The following is a 16,631-nucleotide window of genomic DNA, read 5'->3' as shown; positions in this document are numbered from 1 at the left end:
CCAATCGTGCCCTGCACAAAGGAGTGGATTACTAAATGCAATTAAAGCAGTTGATCCAAAAAATTCTATTGTGCTTACATTCGATGTGTCAAACATCAAGAAGATTCTCCTGCATCATATGGCTTTCCAGATAAAGTCTACATATTGAAAGACCAATATCTTTTGAGCTATTGTCGATGAGGGAGCTTCCACATGTGTAATGTCCATATCATGTTGGAAGGCTATTGGATCACCTCAAGTTGTTCCTTCACCTACTCTATTGACAACATTTGATGGTCATTCTCATAGGCTACACAAGATTATTCCAGCCTTTCCCATCTGTGTTGGGGGAAAGGTGGTAAATATTGAAGTAGAAATAGTTGATGTGAATTTGGATTACAACCTCCTTTTAGGTAGGAATTGGATTTATGAGATGGATGCTATTGTATCGTCATTATTACACATCCTTTGTTTTCGTCATCAAGGGAGAATTGTAAAGGTTGATTAGATGGATTATTTTTTGGGTGACTCCCACACATATTATGTGTGTACTGTTCCTTTAGTAGATAATCCAAAGCATCCTATAGGAAATTTAGGAGTTGGAATGTACTCTTCCTTAATGGGTACCTTTGATCTTCCTGCTCCTATAGCTAGAATTGATGCTTTTTCATCCTCCAAGGCACCTCCTCGAAGAGAGTTCTTTCGAACTCACTATTTTTTGGATCCTTGGCCCTTACCCTCATCTACCACCACATTGGATGAGGGGTAGGAAGGTGGTTTGACATGTCTTATGTCTGCAACAAAAATTTCTTATCAGTCTATTTTTAACTCTGCAGACTCTGGTCCTACTCCTTTTTCACCAGAGGAACTGGATGGGGATGTGGCTCTGGCCTGGACTCTAGATTCGACTTATAATTAGGATTGCTTAGATACTATATTGCCATCTAAAGAGGCAATTATATAAGAAATTATGGGTGTTGAAAGACCATGAAATGATTTGCATCATCATTCGTATTTTCTCCCTCATTTGCGGGAAGTAGAATCAAGTTTATCCAGTCCTTCTACTAGTGATGTTCATGTAGTTTCAAACCCTTTGGCTCTACCACAGTTTTCTACCAAAGGTAATATGTCTGTTATTTCATAACTATTCCATTGAACATATCTAGGGATCCTCATAAGTTGGCGGAGCCCAGAAATGGTCTCGACATTAAGAAGTACTTTGCTTAGGATTTGGGGTAGCATTTACTTGTTTGTATATATTGTATGATTGTACTTATCTATCTATCGGTTTTAGTGATGTCGATAGTTTTGATCTACTTTGGCAGGTATTGATGGACAATTTGATGTATATAGGGTTCGCCGATGGTGCCAGTAGACACACCTTGAACCTTGCTTCTGCAGCTTGTGTGATTTATTATCCATCTGGCCAGTAGATGGTTTCGAGAGGAGTATGTATCGGTCCCTCTTCAAATAATATTGTTGAATATACTACTATTATTAATTTACTATCTGAGGCGATATCTTTTTATATTGATTTATTAGTAGTTTATTTGGATTCTGTTAGTGTCGGTATCTTCATCCCTTCGTTAGAGATCAAATTCTCTTGTTGCATTGCATATTAGGTGTCTCGCTCAGTCAACTGCATTCAATTAGGAGCATGGATCATTTGACGGTAGTGGATTGTTGTACATTTTCCCTCATGTCCTTTACCTGCTGGCATATTTCCATTTGTCTAGATCATCTGCAGTTTTGTCTTTAAATCCGTAAAAGTTATTTTTAGGGTTTTAGGTCTCATTAGGTCTAGGGTTTCATCAAAAAGGTTTTCAAAATGCTTAATAAAGGTTAGCAAGCACATGAGGAGGACAAATAAAGTTTCAACAACAACAATTTCTATAATCACATGCTTAGTGATTGATTTTTCCTCAAAACCCTGTTTTGAGGAAAAACAGAGATTTTTATGTTTTTTATGTATAAATTTGATGTAATTTCAGTTTTTCCATATGGAATCACTTCAGTGGAAACCCTGGTCACCTTGCCAAGCTTCAGTAGCTCCATCCCCTGCAAGGCAAACAAAAAATCAAGTCATTCAGTTCATCAAAGGCACAAATAAAGTAAACTGCCCAAAAACAGAGTTGAAAAGTAAGTCACATTGCAAACATTATAAAAGTGGGTTTTATGAAGGAAAAATAAAAAGCTCTTATATATAAATCATTTTTACAATTCAAAAAGCTCATTGGCACTCAAAGAAGAAAGATTCAGCAAAGTGAAGGTCGTGTTGGAGAAAGGAAGTGAAAACGCAACAAAGAATTTAGGTTTTGGAGGCGCGGCGCATTGGGTGAGAGGTACGGTGCATACAAGTGGCGTGGCGCATTGGGTCACCCTCCACAGTGTTAAATTTACACTCGCACGACGCATACTGGAGGTGCGGTGCATTGGGTTTGTGGCATGGCGCATAGAGCTGCCAAGCCCGATTTCATCATTAAGTCCCACAAATTGCCAAAATTGTTCAAGTCTTCTAGTGTGCAAGTAAGTCAAGCCTTTTCCTTGCTAGTCAAAGAGGTTTTCTTAAAAATTTATGGTGGTTTTGTGAAAAAACGCAAACCCTACTCCCTTGCAACTTCTCAAAAAATGATTGCCCAGGGTTTTCTTTTGTCATTTTGCTGCCAAGTTCACTCCACCACTCCCTCACTTTTGATCCCTCCATTTGTTTCCCAATTTCATCTACTCATTCCCTAACTTCCATATTCCTAGAAAATCATTCACCCCTATCCCCAAATCTCATTTTCCCAAATCCTAATTCCAAAATCCCTAAACCCTAATTTTTGTCCCCAAGCTCACACACTATTCCATAAACTCCCTATTTCCTGAAAAATCTATTATAATATTCCCAAAAGCCCTCATACCCTCTCCCTCCATAGTCCCTCATACATTCTTACCCTTGGTTGCAAAAACCTAAAATCACCATAAATATCTTCATACTCATCAAGAAAACTCACACATTAGAAAGCATGGAATTTGATCCTTCATATGACCGAGATGAAGAGACACACAGTGACTCTCCTACAGAAATGCATGCACCAAGGAGACTTCACAAGGGTGGCAAACATATATGAGAGGAGCCTACTTCACTTGCTGAGTTGCAGGCCTGCCCTCTTGCTATCACATGCTTCCAACACCAATCCTGTTATCAGTTTTGTGAGATGGTTGCTAGAGTCCAGTACCATCATGAGTTAGCCCGGTTGTTTGTGCTTCATCTACATAATGGCCAAGCCACTCTAGCTAGTGTGGCATTCATATTGACATTGGAGTCTATTTCTCTAGCAACCGACATTCCTAATATCGGAGAGTAGTGGAATAAAAGGCAGCAGATTGACAGGGAACATTAACCATACATCAAGCCCGGTTATTTGAGACAACTCAGCAGATTTTTTCCCTTTCAGTACCTAAAAGACTCATTTGATCCCTTGATGAAATTCATAATGAAGTATTTCCGCTATGAGGGCCGGTTTTCTCGCCTATATGCTTATCATATCAGATTGTTGATGCACTTTACTGGGGTGAGAATGATGAATCTCCCCTACTTCATGTGCCCAAATATTGAGAAGATGACCACCCTAGTAAAACAGAAGACTCCTCAGCAACAGTTTAACAGTATATACCATTTTGCTCTCATCAAAATTGTGGTCATGCATTAGCTTGGTTTGCAGGGCATCTCATCGGAGGATTTCATTTCTCATGAGTTCTTCACAGCTCCTCAAGTACCTCCAGAGATTTTTCATGAGACAGGTGGACCTTCTTATCAGCACGAGGGTCATGAGACACAGACCACTTGTGTGCCGTTGTTTGTCACCTATCAAAAGGGCACTAGGCGGTTGTTTGCAGCAGCAAAGCGAGTATTATCTCCACCCGGGGTGGAAGGGTTCTCGCTTCCTTCATCAGCACAGCAGGTTCAGGAAAAGGGCAAGAGGCCATTACATGATGAGGGGCCTTCAGGTGAGTAGGAGATTGATTGTAGGAATTTACAGGGTAAGTTCCTCAGAAAGAATAACAAAAGGACACCGCTCACAACCAGATCTCAAATCAATACACCAGTATTTTTGACGTGGTTAAAACCCTCAGAGTGCAAGGAGGGAAACAGTCCACGGCCTGTCCCAACGTGGGTACAGACAATTTATTAATCAAAGAATGAAAATTTACATAAGCTTCTCTCATGCACGGATTACCCGAACAATGACCCTCCATGCGCTTTAAATAGAACTCATGGACCAATCGGGTGTCAAGCCACGGATCAAGTGTCGGTAATACCGAGGTGAGAGTGAACCGTCGGATCACTACATATCGTGACCGTCGGATTGTAAGTTACAAAATGTACAACGGTAAAGAAACACACTTTACCTAACTCTAACCTAACTCTATGCTAGACCAAGTTGAACTTAACTATATCCTATGTGTCGGAATATCCTAACATCCCCCCTTAAGAACAACTTGGGATAGGATTGAAGGATTTACAAATATGACACAATAGGAGAAGGAAGGAGGCACTAGAGCCTATCCCCCCTTAGTGACAACTTCCTGAACTCCAAGCATATATCGAAGTTTAGTGAACTTCGCCTCTGTGAGAGCCTTTGTGAAGATGTCTGCAACCTGATCATCCGTTGGACAATATTGCACTTCAAGAACATGGTCATGAATGAGCTTTCTGATGAAGTGCATGTGTAGTTCAATGTGTTTGCTGCGCTGATGCTGGACTGGATCTTTGCATAGCTGAATGGCACTTTGATTATCACACCAAAGTGTGGTTGGATGCTGCTGCTCAAAGCCAAATTCTGATAGGATCTGACGAAGCCACAAGGCTTCCTTACTAGCTTCCACGGCACCACGATACTCTGCTTCTGCTGACGAAAGAGAAATGGCAGCCTGTTTCTTACAAGCCCATGTAATAGGTCCTGAACCAAGAGTGAAGACATAACCGGCAGTAGACTTCCGATCATCAAGGTCACCAGCCCAATCAGAATCAGTGAAACCAACTAACAGAGGAGCTGCTTTGGCACTGTAATGAATCCCAAACTGTACTGTACCTCGAACATAACGAAGTATTCTTTTAGCTGCTTTCCAATGACTTTCACGGGGGTTTTGCATAAAACGAGCAACAAGGCCAACAGCAAAGGAAAGATCAGGACGAGTATGGGTTAAATACAAGAGTTTTCCGACAAGTTGACGGTATAAGGTAGCATCAACTTCAGGAGAAGTACAAGAGACTGAAAGTTTGACTCCAGACTGAAAGGGAGAAGGGGCTGGCTTACAGTCTTCCATGTGAAAATGACGAAGAATATCACAAGCATACTTGGACTGGGAAAGGAAAATACCTTCTTGGGATTGCAAGACTTGAAGACCGAGAAAATAGTGTAAGTGTCCTAAGTCTGTCATTTCAAATTTCTTTTTAAGGCTGGACTTCACATGGTTTATAAGGTTGGGATCACTACCAGTAAGAATAAGATCATCAACATAAAGAACAAGGATGATAAGAGAGTTGCCCACTTTCTTGGTGTAGACAGTATTGTCAGAATGACACCTAGAAAAGCCAGATTCTAAAAGAAAGCTATCCATTTTGGCATACCAAGCCCGAGGAGCTTGCTTGAGGCCATAAAGGGATTTCTTAAGTCGACAAACGAGGCTGGAGTCTGTTTGTATGAAGCCAATGGGTTGTTCCATATAGATTTCTTCCTGCAAGTCCCCATGCAAGAAGGCAGATTTAACATCCATTTGATGGACTTCCCATTTTAAAGAGGCAGCAAGGGAAAGAACAAGGCGGATAGAGTTCATTTTGGCAACTGGAGAGAAGGTTTCAGTGTAGTCAATGCCTTCAACCTGTGAAAAGCCCTTAGCAACTAGACGAGCTTTATGTTTATCAACTTTCCCATCTGGTCCATACTTGGTTCTGTAAACCCATTTGCATCTAACAAGTTTGCGTCCCTTTGGTAGAGGAACAAGATCCCATGTATCATTTGTCATCAATGAATGATATTCTTCATTCATAGCTGCTTCCCAATGTGGATGGCCTGAAGCTTCTGCAAAAGTGTCAGGATCATGATTTACTGGAGCTTGAGCCAGTAAAGAAGAGGCTCTTTCAAACTGAGAACGTGTACGTCGCTGATCTGTAGGATCACCGGCAAGATCACCTGCTGCATCCCGAGTAGCACGGACCCATCTTGGAAGTTGAGGATCCTGAGAAGGTGGGGGAGGATTATCATCCTCGCTTTCATCATCAGAAGAAGAAATGCTTTCAAAGATAGAAGAGATAGGAAGAGGTGGCACATCCGCCGGACTAGGCTCGCAGGCCGATTTATTTTCATCAAATTTTACATCTCTTCTAATGATAACATTTTTGGACTTAAATGGAATAAGTCTATAACCTTTTACATCTTCAGAATATCCAACAAAAGTACATTTCTCACTCTTAGGTTCTAAAGCTTTATGCTTTTCATCTGGAATATGGGCCCATGCTTCACTTCCAAACACACGAAAGTGACTTACATCTGGTTTAATGGAACTCCAAGCTTCTTCTGGAGTGATATTCTCTAGAACCTTAGTAGGAGTGCGATTGATTATATAATTTGCACAATTAATTGCTTCGGCCCAAAAACTAAGACTGAGTCCTTTAGATTGCAGCATACAATTAGCCATTTCCTTTAAGGTGCGATTTTTCCTTTCAGCTACACCATTTTGTTGTGGAGTGTATGGAACAGTATGTTGCATTTGAATTCCATTTTCGGTGCAAAAGTTGATGAATGCGTTTTTAACATATTCTCCACCATTATCAGTTCTTAGCTTAAGAATTTGATGTCCAGATTGTTTTTCAACAAATGCTTTGAAGGCCAAAAAAGTGCTAAATACTTCGCTCTTGAGTTTTAAGAAGTATACCCAAGTGCGTCTAGAGAAATCATCAATGAAAGTTAAGAAGTACTTGCAGCCAGAGAATGAAGCAACAGGAAGAGGACCACATAAATCACTGTGCACAAGCTGTAAAGGGGCTGAGGCGTGCCAAGAGGCACGTTTGTCAAAACTGTCCCGATGATGTTTTCCGAGTACACATCCGGAACAAACACCATCTTTGCAAGATACCATAGGAAGACCTGTCACCATATTTTCTTTACATAGATGCTGAAGGGAGCGATAGTTTAAGTGACCAAACCGCTCATGCCAAAGTTTGCTCACTTCATCATTATGAGCAACAAATACTGAGGGAAGATGGGATGACCCAAAGTTGTGAAACTTATACAACCTTTTGGAATCATCAGCAAGACCAGTAGCTAGAATCTGTTTAGGATCTTTTAGATCCTTGATTACAACATCATGAGGTGAAAATTCAACAATTTTACCTTCACCTGAATGAGTTATCTGATAGACAGATAGAAGGTTGCAGGATAAGTTTGGAACACATAATACATCATTGAACTGACCATTGTCTAGATGAACAGTTCCAGTCCCTACAACATTAAGAGATCTATCATCACCAACATATATATTTTTGGTGTTACAATCATTTAAAGAAGAAAACATGGCTTGGTTTTTGGCCATGTGACAAGAGGCTCCAGAATCAATGAGCCACTCATGAGAATGAGAAGAAGAAGAAGATACATTTAATGCATAACCAGACTGAGATGATTGACGATGACATGCAGAAAGTGCCGTTCCGGAAGTTGAAGTTGAAGTAGGCTCCAGATGGATGTTATGTTTCTTCATTGCGGCTTCCAAGGCTTCCATCTTCTTAAAGCATTTAGATTCTAAGTGGCCATCTCGATTACAAAAGTTACAATGTCTGTCAGTCTTCTTCCATTTGTTTTTATTGGTCTTGTCATTTTGCTGAAATGATCTTTCATCTTGAGGCTGAGTTGGTTTAGGACCATTCCTTTGAGGATAAGACTTCTTAGGATTCTTTGAATTTGGTTGCTGCTGGGCGGCTAACGCTTTCGAGGAAGAGTTTCCAAGATTAAGAAGACCAAGGTGTAAGAGTTTTTCTTGTTCTCTTATTAAGGAATCACAAAAGGAGTCAAAGGAAGGGGTTTGTAGTCTTTGCCTTGACAAATGAAAGCTTCCCTTGTAGAATGGAAAGTGGAAACAAATACAGAGTAGGCTGGTCCCAACTTAGTAAGGATGGAATAAATAAGGTTACCATCTTCTTTCTTAACTTTAACACCTTCCAAGAGATATCTAAGGGTCTTGAATTTGGACAAGAAATCTTCAATGCAAGAAAAATTATTAGGATCCAAAGTAAGCAACTCATTCTCAAGTTGATGGGCTCTAATTTCATTTTTAATCCCAAAAACTTTAGCAAGTTTTTCTAATGCTTCATGAGGAGTTTCAATTTCTGCAATGTGGAATCTAAGATCAGGAGAAACAGACATTCCTATCAAACCACGTGCTTGATCTTGTCTATTTTCCCATTTTTCGGCCTTGTCTTCATCTTTGGGTTTCTTCTCTTGGTCTGTGGCTATTCTGAAGAGACCTTTACTTCTAAGTAAATCTCCCATGTAGGCTACCCATTGGAAGTAGTTAGTGCTGTCAAGAATGACTTGGCATGGACTTTCCATTTTTTGAAAAAAAACCTGAAGCTGAAGATGCTGAAAGTAAGTGGTCCAATGGATAGATCTCGAAAAAATAGGCGGTTTTAAAAAAAACGGCTCTGAAAAAGGCTTCCGGATGAAGAAGTTATGGCTTTTTGAAAAAAAATTGTTGACGTTGCCGGCAAAGTGCGCGAATGTGCGGGAATGAAAAAATCCGCCCCCACAAAATGGAGACTTGAACCCAAGACCTCTACTCTCTTAAAAAGTCTTTGAACCAATTGATCTATACAAAATATTTGAGAGAGAGAGAGAGAGAGAGAGAGAGAGAGGGGGGGGGGGGGGGGCCTCGATTTGCGTGCTTGCCTTGGAAGGCTCTTTTCCCCTACAAAACACAAAACACAAAACCCAACACGAATATGCAAAGAAAAACGAACCTTACGGCTCAAAGTTAGCTTTAGCCAAAAAACTAGAATTTTTAAAAAAAATCTCAAAGTTAGCTTTTAACCGAAAAACTAAATATTTTTCTCAATGTTTCTGATTTTCCAAGATCACACTAAGGTGCAGGGAAAAGAGCATACGCATGAGAAAAATCCTTTCTTTCTGTTTCTGATTTGCCCAGATCGCACAGAGTCGCAGGGCAAAGAGCATACGCAGAAATGAAAGGTATAGATCCAGGAAAAAAAAGGCTAAATAAACCGAAACCGAAATAAGCAGAGAGAAAATGACAGTAAACTGCAAAAAAAAAACACTGTATACCTCCCGATCTGAAAAATGACGCAGCTAGGGCTACCGGAAACCTTTTCGCGTGAAACGAAAGGGGTTCCTCACTGAAACAGATGCTCCGAACGCAACAGAGCAGTCCTCTCGGCCCGAAAGCAGTCAGAAACAGCAGATCTAGGAAACGACAGCCGCATGCAGTTCTACCGGCTTCAGATTTGGATCACCAACGGACGCGGCCCTCAAATAGCTCCGATACCATGTAGGAATTTACAGGGTAAGTTCCTCAGAAAGAATACCAAAAGGACACCGCTCACAACCAGATCTCAAATCAATACACCAGTATTTTTGACGTGGTTAAAACCCTCAGAGTGCAAGGAGGGAAACAGTCCACGGCCTGTCCCAACGTGGGTACAGACAATTTATTAATCAAAGAATGAAAATTTACATAAGCTTCTCTCATGCACGGATTACCCGAACAATGACCCTCCATGCGCTTTAAATAGAACTCATGGACCAATCGGGTGTCAAGCCACGGATCAAGTGTCGGTAATACCGAGGTGAGAGTGAACTGTCGGATCACTACATATCGTGACCGTCGGATTGTAAGTTACAAAATGTACAACGGTAAAGAAACACACTTTACCTAACTCTAACCTAACTCTATGCTAGACCAAGTTGAACTTAACTATATCCTATGTGTCGGAATATCCTAACATTGATTTCATTCTCATTCAGGACGATGACACTGATTTGGGACTACAATGCTCGAAGCTCAAGGAGGTCATCCAAGAGAAATAGGCAGACATCAATGCTTTGTCCCTCAACTTGGAAAGAGCCGAGTGGATAATAAAGTACCTGGAGAAAAGAAACAAGCAACTAGAGTATCAGCAAATCATAATGGAGTTAAGAAACATACGAGAAAATCGGCAAGCTACCAAAAGGAGGAAAGTCAAGTTCACATCACTTGAGCAAGAAATCAATGCTGATCGTGAGTCTTGGTTGGAGAAGAATAATATCCACTTCGAGAGGATGCTGGAGAAGGCCATCAATGAGAAAAATATGTTGAGAAACATGGCATATCACTATTTGTCAAGGAATATGGTGTGCTAAGCTAGAATCAGGAGCTTGAAGGCCAAGTTGAAGAAGAGATTGAGGAGGCAAAAAGCGTAAGATAAAATTTAGATCTTGGTTGAGGCTTCCTTGGCCCAACACAACACTTGATGGAGAAAAATTAGCTTTTTGCATTTTTGAAATTTCTGGGCTAAAACACAGGATTTTCTACCCAATGCACTGTGCCACCTGGTGCTCGCTTTTGATGGAGGCCTCCAAATGACAGAAACTTAGCATCTTTGGATTTTTCTTGGAAAAATATGCATGCCTACCAATGTCCAAGAAATTTTGACAGGTTTTGAACCCCCAAAAAGGTCAAAAAAAACCCAAAAAATGACCTTACTACCCCTATTTTGACACACAGGAAGTAATGTTGGGAGAACTTAGTTTTGGAGGGGTAAATCGAGGCCAAATTCAAACATTCCACTTGTTTTGGAAAGTAGACAAGTAGAAATTTCCAACAAGCACACTTGGGGAAAATTTGGACACAGGGAAGGCCTCCAAAAGTGGCTGCAAACAGGCACTACGCATAGATAAATCAGCGCGGCGCATTGGGGAAATTTTGCTCAGTTTGACCAACTATACTTTGTTTTTCACCTAGTTCCTTGACAGTTTAACTTTTCTCTTTCTTAATGTAAAATTATTATGTAATTTAATGTAATTTGATGGATCTTGATGTAATTATGTTGAATTCTTACTCATAGAGGTAGATTCATCCATCAAAAGGTAGTTTGCCACTGAATGAATCCGTTTCCTAGTTTTTAGAGTCAAGCTGTTCCACTGCCTACTTTTTAGTTCTCAGTTTAGATTTTGTTGGAACAGCTCCAAATATTATGAGCTCGACCCCTAGAGGCTAGGATGAGTTTTTTTTTTCCTATATCTTGTGATTTTTTAGTCATTATCATGGTTGAAATTTTGAGAAAGCTTGGAGCTTCATTGTATACATTTCTCAGCAGTTTTGGCTAAGGAATAGACTAGGGTTTGCAGCACTCTATGGGATTCATGTGGCGTCTTGCTTTGATATTGTGTTTCCTTCTATAATTTGTAATTTTATATGTGTTTTATGTATGCCATTATCTCTCTTGCTTCTTCTTAACTAAAACAAACAAGGATAAAGGTAGAATCCATTGAAATTGCATTGCTCTACCTAGGGTTTACTTAGTTATTGATGTTTTAAGCTGTTTGAAGAGGATCCCTGAGGTTTTCTCACCCTCTTCAACTCCTCACTTGTCTAAATCTCTCCATTTCATTCAATTTGAAGTATCAAATCACTTGCCTACCTTTCCCCATTCAGACCTCTCTAAAACTGAGCCTCATTCCCAAGACCCAAAATTTGCCTTTCCATTTGAGCCAACAAAGCATCTTTAAATTCAATCAATCTCTTTTGCACACAGACCTAGCCTAAGATCAGTATTCATATTAGTCATCTCAATCCCTCATTGATCATATTTTGCTGATAGTGACAAGGAGAGAGCCCTCTCCTGACTTGGTAGGGCTAGCTACCAGGTTAAGCGTGGTTTGATGATACCCTAGATCCTGCCTTTCTCAGCCTGAGGTAGATTTATGCACTAACATAGTGGCAACCATACTGGGGAAGAAAAGATTATTTGTTTGTTAGTGTTCTCGCTTTATAAACTACAGAGGGAGCCTGAAGTTATGCTAGGAAGCCTTCGAACTGCACATTTCTTTGCGAGTGCATAAGTAGATAAAAGCAGCTTCAGTCAATCTCCGATCGAGTCTTATAAACGGAACATCTAACTTGCAAATTGCCCCAGTACATGAATCAAGTTAGATCTGATTGTTGATGGTGGATAGCAGTCAGACACATATGAAGGCTATAATCATTCACCTGGTGATTCCAGTGTCGAAGAATCCCAAGCTTAAGAATTTTTATGGCAACTCCACTCTTCAAGAACCAGTAGCTTGAAGAATTTCTTGGTCAATTCATTGTTGTCAAAATGGTTTCGCTAGATTGAAGATATGCTCCCATGAGTCAAGATCACATTCCAGGTTTTCCAAATAAAATTCCTAAGGTAGATTGGCAAAGGAATTTGCCTACGTTTAAAGATGATGATATGAAGGATGTTGCTTTACATCTGGTTAGATTTCACATACATATTTGCAAGTTGAAGGTAGATTTTCCTGAAGATTGTTTGATGAAGATATTCATGGCCACTTTGGAAGGTGAAGCCCGATCTTGGTATGAAAGTTTGCTGCCTGCTTGTATTTACTGTTTGAAGGATTTTCATACCATGTTCTTTGAGAGGTATAAAGAATCTTATCCATCCTTAAACTTAGTTCAAGACTGTTGTAAACAAGTTTATATTTTTATTGAAAATCTTGAAAAAGTTTATGAAGATGATGACTTCATGGACGATGAGATCATGGAGGCTCTGTACGAAAATCCATTTCAGCAGCATAAAGAGAACTTAGAGGATACTCATCAAGATGCTTAGGAAACTTTGCAGCAGGATCAAGATCTTAGTACAATGGAAAATAATGAAAGAGAAGGTTTTATTTCAGATCTGTCCATAGAAGAAAACAGTATGCAGGAAAGTCAAGTTTCAATTTCAGAATGTGATAAAGTCAAGTTGGCTATTTCAGATCTAGATTCAGATTGTGATGATCAAGAGTACCTTGGTCTAAATCCCATGAAGGAGAGCTCTGCTATTGAGATCATCTGGAATGAAGAAGATAGAGTTATTGACCCAAGTGTTCTCATTTCATTAGAACCAAGCCTTCATGAGGAGGTAATCCAGTCATTTTATGAAAAACAAGATGAGATCTTTGTTTAAGTAAGTGAAAAATATTCTTTCAATAACTTAGTGGTAAATGATAATTTGGTTGCCATGTCATATGAAGATGATCAACAATGTTTTCAAATTTCAGAAGATCAGGGAATTAAGGATTGCCAATCAGGTTTTTCATGTTTTGAAATGTTATTTCAAGAAGATAATAATTGTTTGAGAAAAAGAAAACAAAAATTATTATCTCCTCTGTGTGAAGATGAAATAGATCTACTCCTGAAAGGTCAGGTTCTAGCCCAAGCTAATGCAGGTCTGCAGTGTGCACATGGTCAAGAAGGTGCTGGTGAAACTTCTTCTTTTGAAAATGATGACAATCTTGAAATTAGATTTATAGATTAGCGAACAGATAATATTTTCTTTCATGAAGATGATAAGGTTGTTATGTTTGATGATCTTGAAGATTGTTTTCTGTTTAAGAATGACCTAGACCATGAAATTGAGGAATACGAGCTTGAGAGAGACAATATGCCAGAAATTCTCATGATCGAGGAATTTTCAGCTGACACTCAGATAGCAGAAGCTAATACCTCTCTATGCCTTCCCATCACCCGACAACCAGTTGTTCTTTCAGATCAGAATGAAGGGAGTACTTGTAATTTTGTTGTTGGATCTCAAGACAAGATAATGCTTTAGGATTATCAAGACCCCTTCGGCATTCTTTTGCAAGAACTAGAGATGATGAATGTTGCCTGGTTCATTAGCATAAGCCTTGGTTTCAGTTGTTATTGTGAGTTGCCTACATGTACATCGTTATACCTGCTTGGGAAAAGTGAGAGCAGAATTTCAGTATGTAGCCATCTGCTGGATTGGTTACATTGGAAGGCCCACTTCACATGAGTGTACATATTTTATCAGTAGGCAGGTGGTTGTCGTCATGATTTGAAGCCCTCAAATCTTGATGGTCTGCTGCCATTAAAAAGTTGTGTAAGTACTTATTTCAGTTTAGTAAGTCTTGAGTCATTTTTTGTTTTAGTCAATTTCAAGATAGTTACAGAGTCAGTGTGTACTGTCATCATCCTTTCAATTTGGGGCCCAAGGTGAAGGCTATAAAATTGAGGTTTGATTTCAGTTTTGGTTTGGTTTGTTTGAGTCAGGCCTTTCAAGTCAATTTCAGTCTTGAAATTGAGTCAGTTTTGAGTCAGATTTCAGTCCTAAAATTGAGTCAAGAGTCTCATTTTGGTTTGTCGAAGTTATTGACTCCATAGCCCAAAGGACAAAGGCACTGCCTTCTTTCCTAGATATCTGTAGTTCTTGGCACCTCCAAGGAGCTACCATCCCCATTGGAGCCAATGTTAGTGTCGGTATCTTCATCCCTCCGTCAGAGATCAAATTCTCTTGTTGAATTGCATATTAGGTGTCTCGCTTAGTGAGTTATATTCCATTAGCAGCATGGATCATCTGACGGTAGTGGTTTGTTGTACATTTTCCCTCATGTCCTTTACCTGCTGGCCTATTTCCATTCATCTAGATCATCTACAGTCATTTTTTGTCTTTAAATCCGCAAAAGTTATTTTTAGGGTTTTAGGTCTCATTAGGTCTAGGGTTTTTTCAAAAAGGTCTTCAAAATGCTCAATAAAGGTCAGCAGGTGCATGAGGAGGACAAATAAAGTTTCAACAACAACAATTTCTATAATCACATGCTCAGTGATTTATTTTTCCTCAAAACCCGGTTTTGAGGAAAAATAGAGTTTTTAAGGTTTTTATGTATAAATTTGATGTAATTTCAGTTTTTCCATATGTAATCACTTAAGTGGCACCCTTGGTCACCTTGCCAAGTCACATTGCAAACATTATAAAAGTGGGTTTTATGAAGGAAAAATCAAAATCTCTTGTATATAAATCATTTTCACAATTCAAAAAGCTCATTGGCTTTCAAAGAAGAAAGATTGAGCAGAGTGAAGGTCGTGTTGGAGAAAGGAAGCAAAAACGCAGTAAAGAATTCAAGTTTTGGAGGTGCGATGCATTGGGTGAGAGGTGCGGTGCATACAAGTGGTGCGACGCATTAGGTCACCCTCCACAGTGTTAAATTTACACTAGTGCGATGCATAGAGGAGGCATGCTGCATTGGGTTTGTGGCGCAGTGCATAGAGCTACCAAGCCCAATTTCATCATTAAGTCCCTCAAATTGCCAAAATTGTTCAAGTCTTCTAGTGTGCAAGTAAGTCAAGCCTTTTCCTTGCTAGTCAAAGAGGTTTTCTTAAAAATTTATGGTGGTTGTGTGAAAAATATCAAACCCTACTCCCTTGCAATTTCTCAAAAAATGATTGCCTAGGGTTTGGTTTTGTCATTTTGCTGCTAAGTTCACTCCACCACTCCCCCACTTTTGATCCCTCCATTTGTTTCCCAATTTCATCCACTCATTCCCTAACTTCCATATTCCTAAAAAATCATTCACACCTATCCCCAAATCTCATTTTCCCAAATCCTAATTCCAAAATCCCTAAACCCTAATTGTTGTCCCTAAGCTTACACACTATTCCCTAAACTCCCTATTTCCCAAAAAATCTATTATAATATTCCCAAAACCCCTCATACCTTCTCCCTCCATAGTCCCTCATACATTCTTACCCTCGGTGGGAAAAAAACTAAAATCACCATAAATCTCTTCATACTCATCAAGAAAACTCACACATTAGCAAGCATGGAATCTGATCCTTCATATGACTGAGATGAAGAGACACAAAGTGATTCTCCTACAGAAATGCATGCACCAAGGAGACCTCACAAGGGTGGAAAACATATACGATAGGAGCCTACTTCACTTGCTGAGCTGCAGGCCTGCCCTCTTGCTATCACATGCTTCCAACACCAATCTTGTTATCACTTCTGTGAGATGGTTGCTAGAGTCCAATACCATCGTGAGTTAGCCTGGTTGTTTTTGCTTCATCTACATAATGGCCAAGCCACTCTAGCTGGTGTGGCATTCAACTTGACACCAGAGTCTATTTCTCTAGCAACCAGTATTCTTAATATCAGAGAGTAGTGGAATAAAAGGCAGCAGATTGACAGGGAACATTATGAACCATACATCAAGCCTAGTTATTTGAGACAACTCAGCAGAGTTTTTCCCTTTCGATACCTGAAAGACTCATATGCTCCCTTGATGAAACTCATAATGAAGTATTTCAGCTATGAGGGCTGGTTTTCTCACCTATATGCTTATCATATCAGATTGTTGATGCACTTTACCAGGGTGAGAATGATGAATATCCCCTAATTCATGTGCCGAAATATTGAGAAGATGACCACCCTAGTACAACAGAAGACTCCTTAGCAACAATTTAACAGTATATACCATTTTGCACTCATCAAAATTGTGGTCATGCATCAGCTTGGTTTATAGGGCATCTCATGAGAGGATTTCATTTCTCATGAGTTCTTCATAGCTCCTCAGGTACCTATAGAGATTTTTCATGAGATAGGTGGACCTTCTCATCAACAGGAGGGTCGT

This window comes from Pinus tabuliformis, chromosome 4_1 (genome assembly GCF_031772625.1).
Source record: "Pinus tabuliformis cultivar Carrire ecotype Pingquan chromosome 4_1, CPIR1, whole genome shotgun sequence".
NCBI lineage: Eukaryota > Viridiplantae > Streptophyta > Pinopsida > Pinales > Pinaceae > Pinus > Pinus tabuliformis.
Note: the sequence above shows the minus strand (reverse complement) of the source record.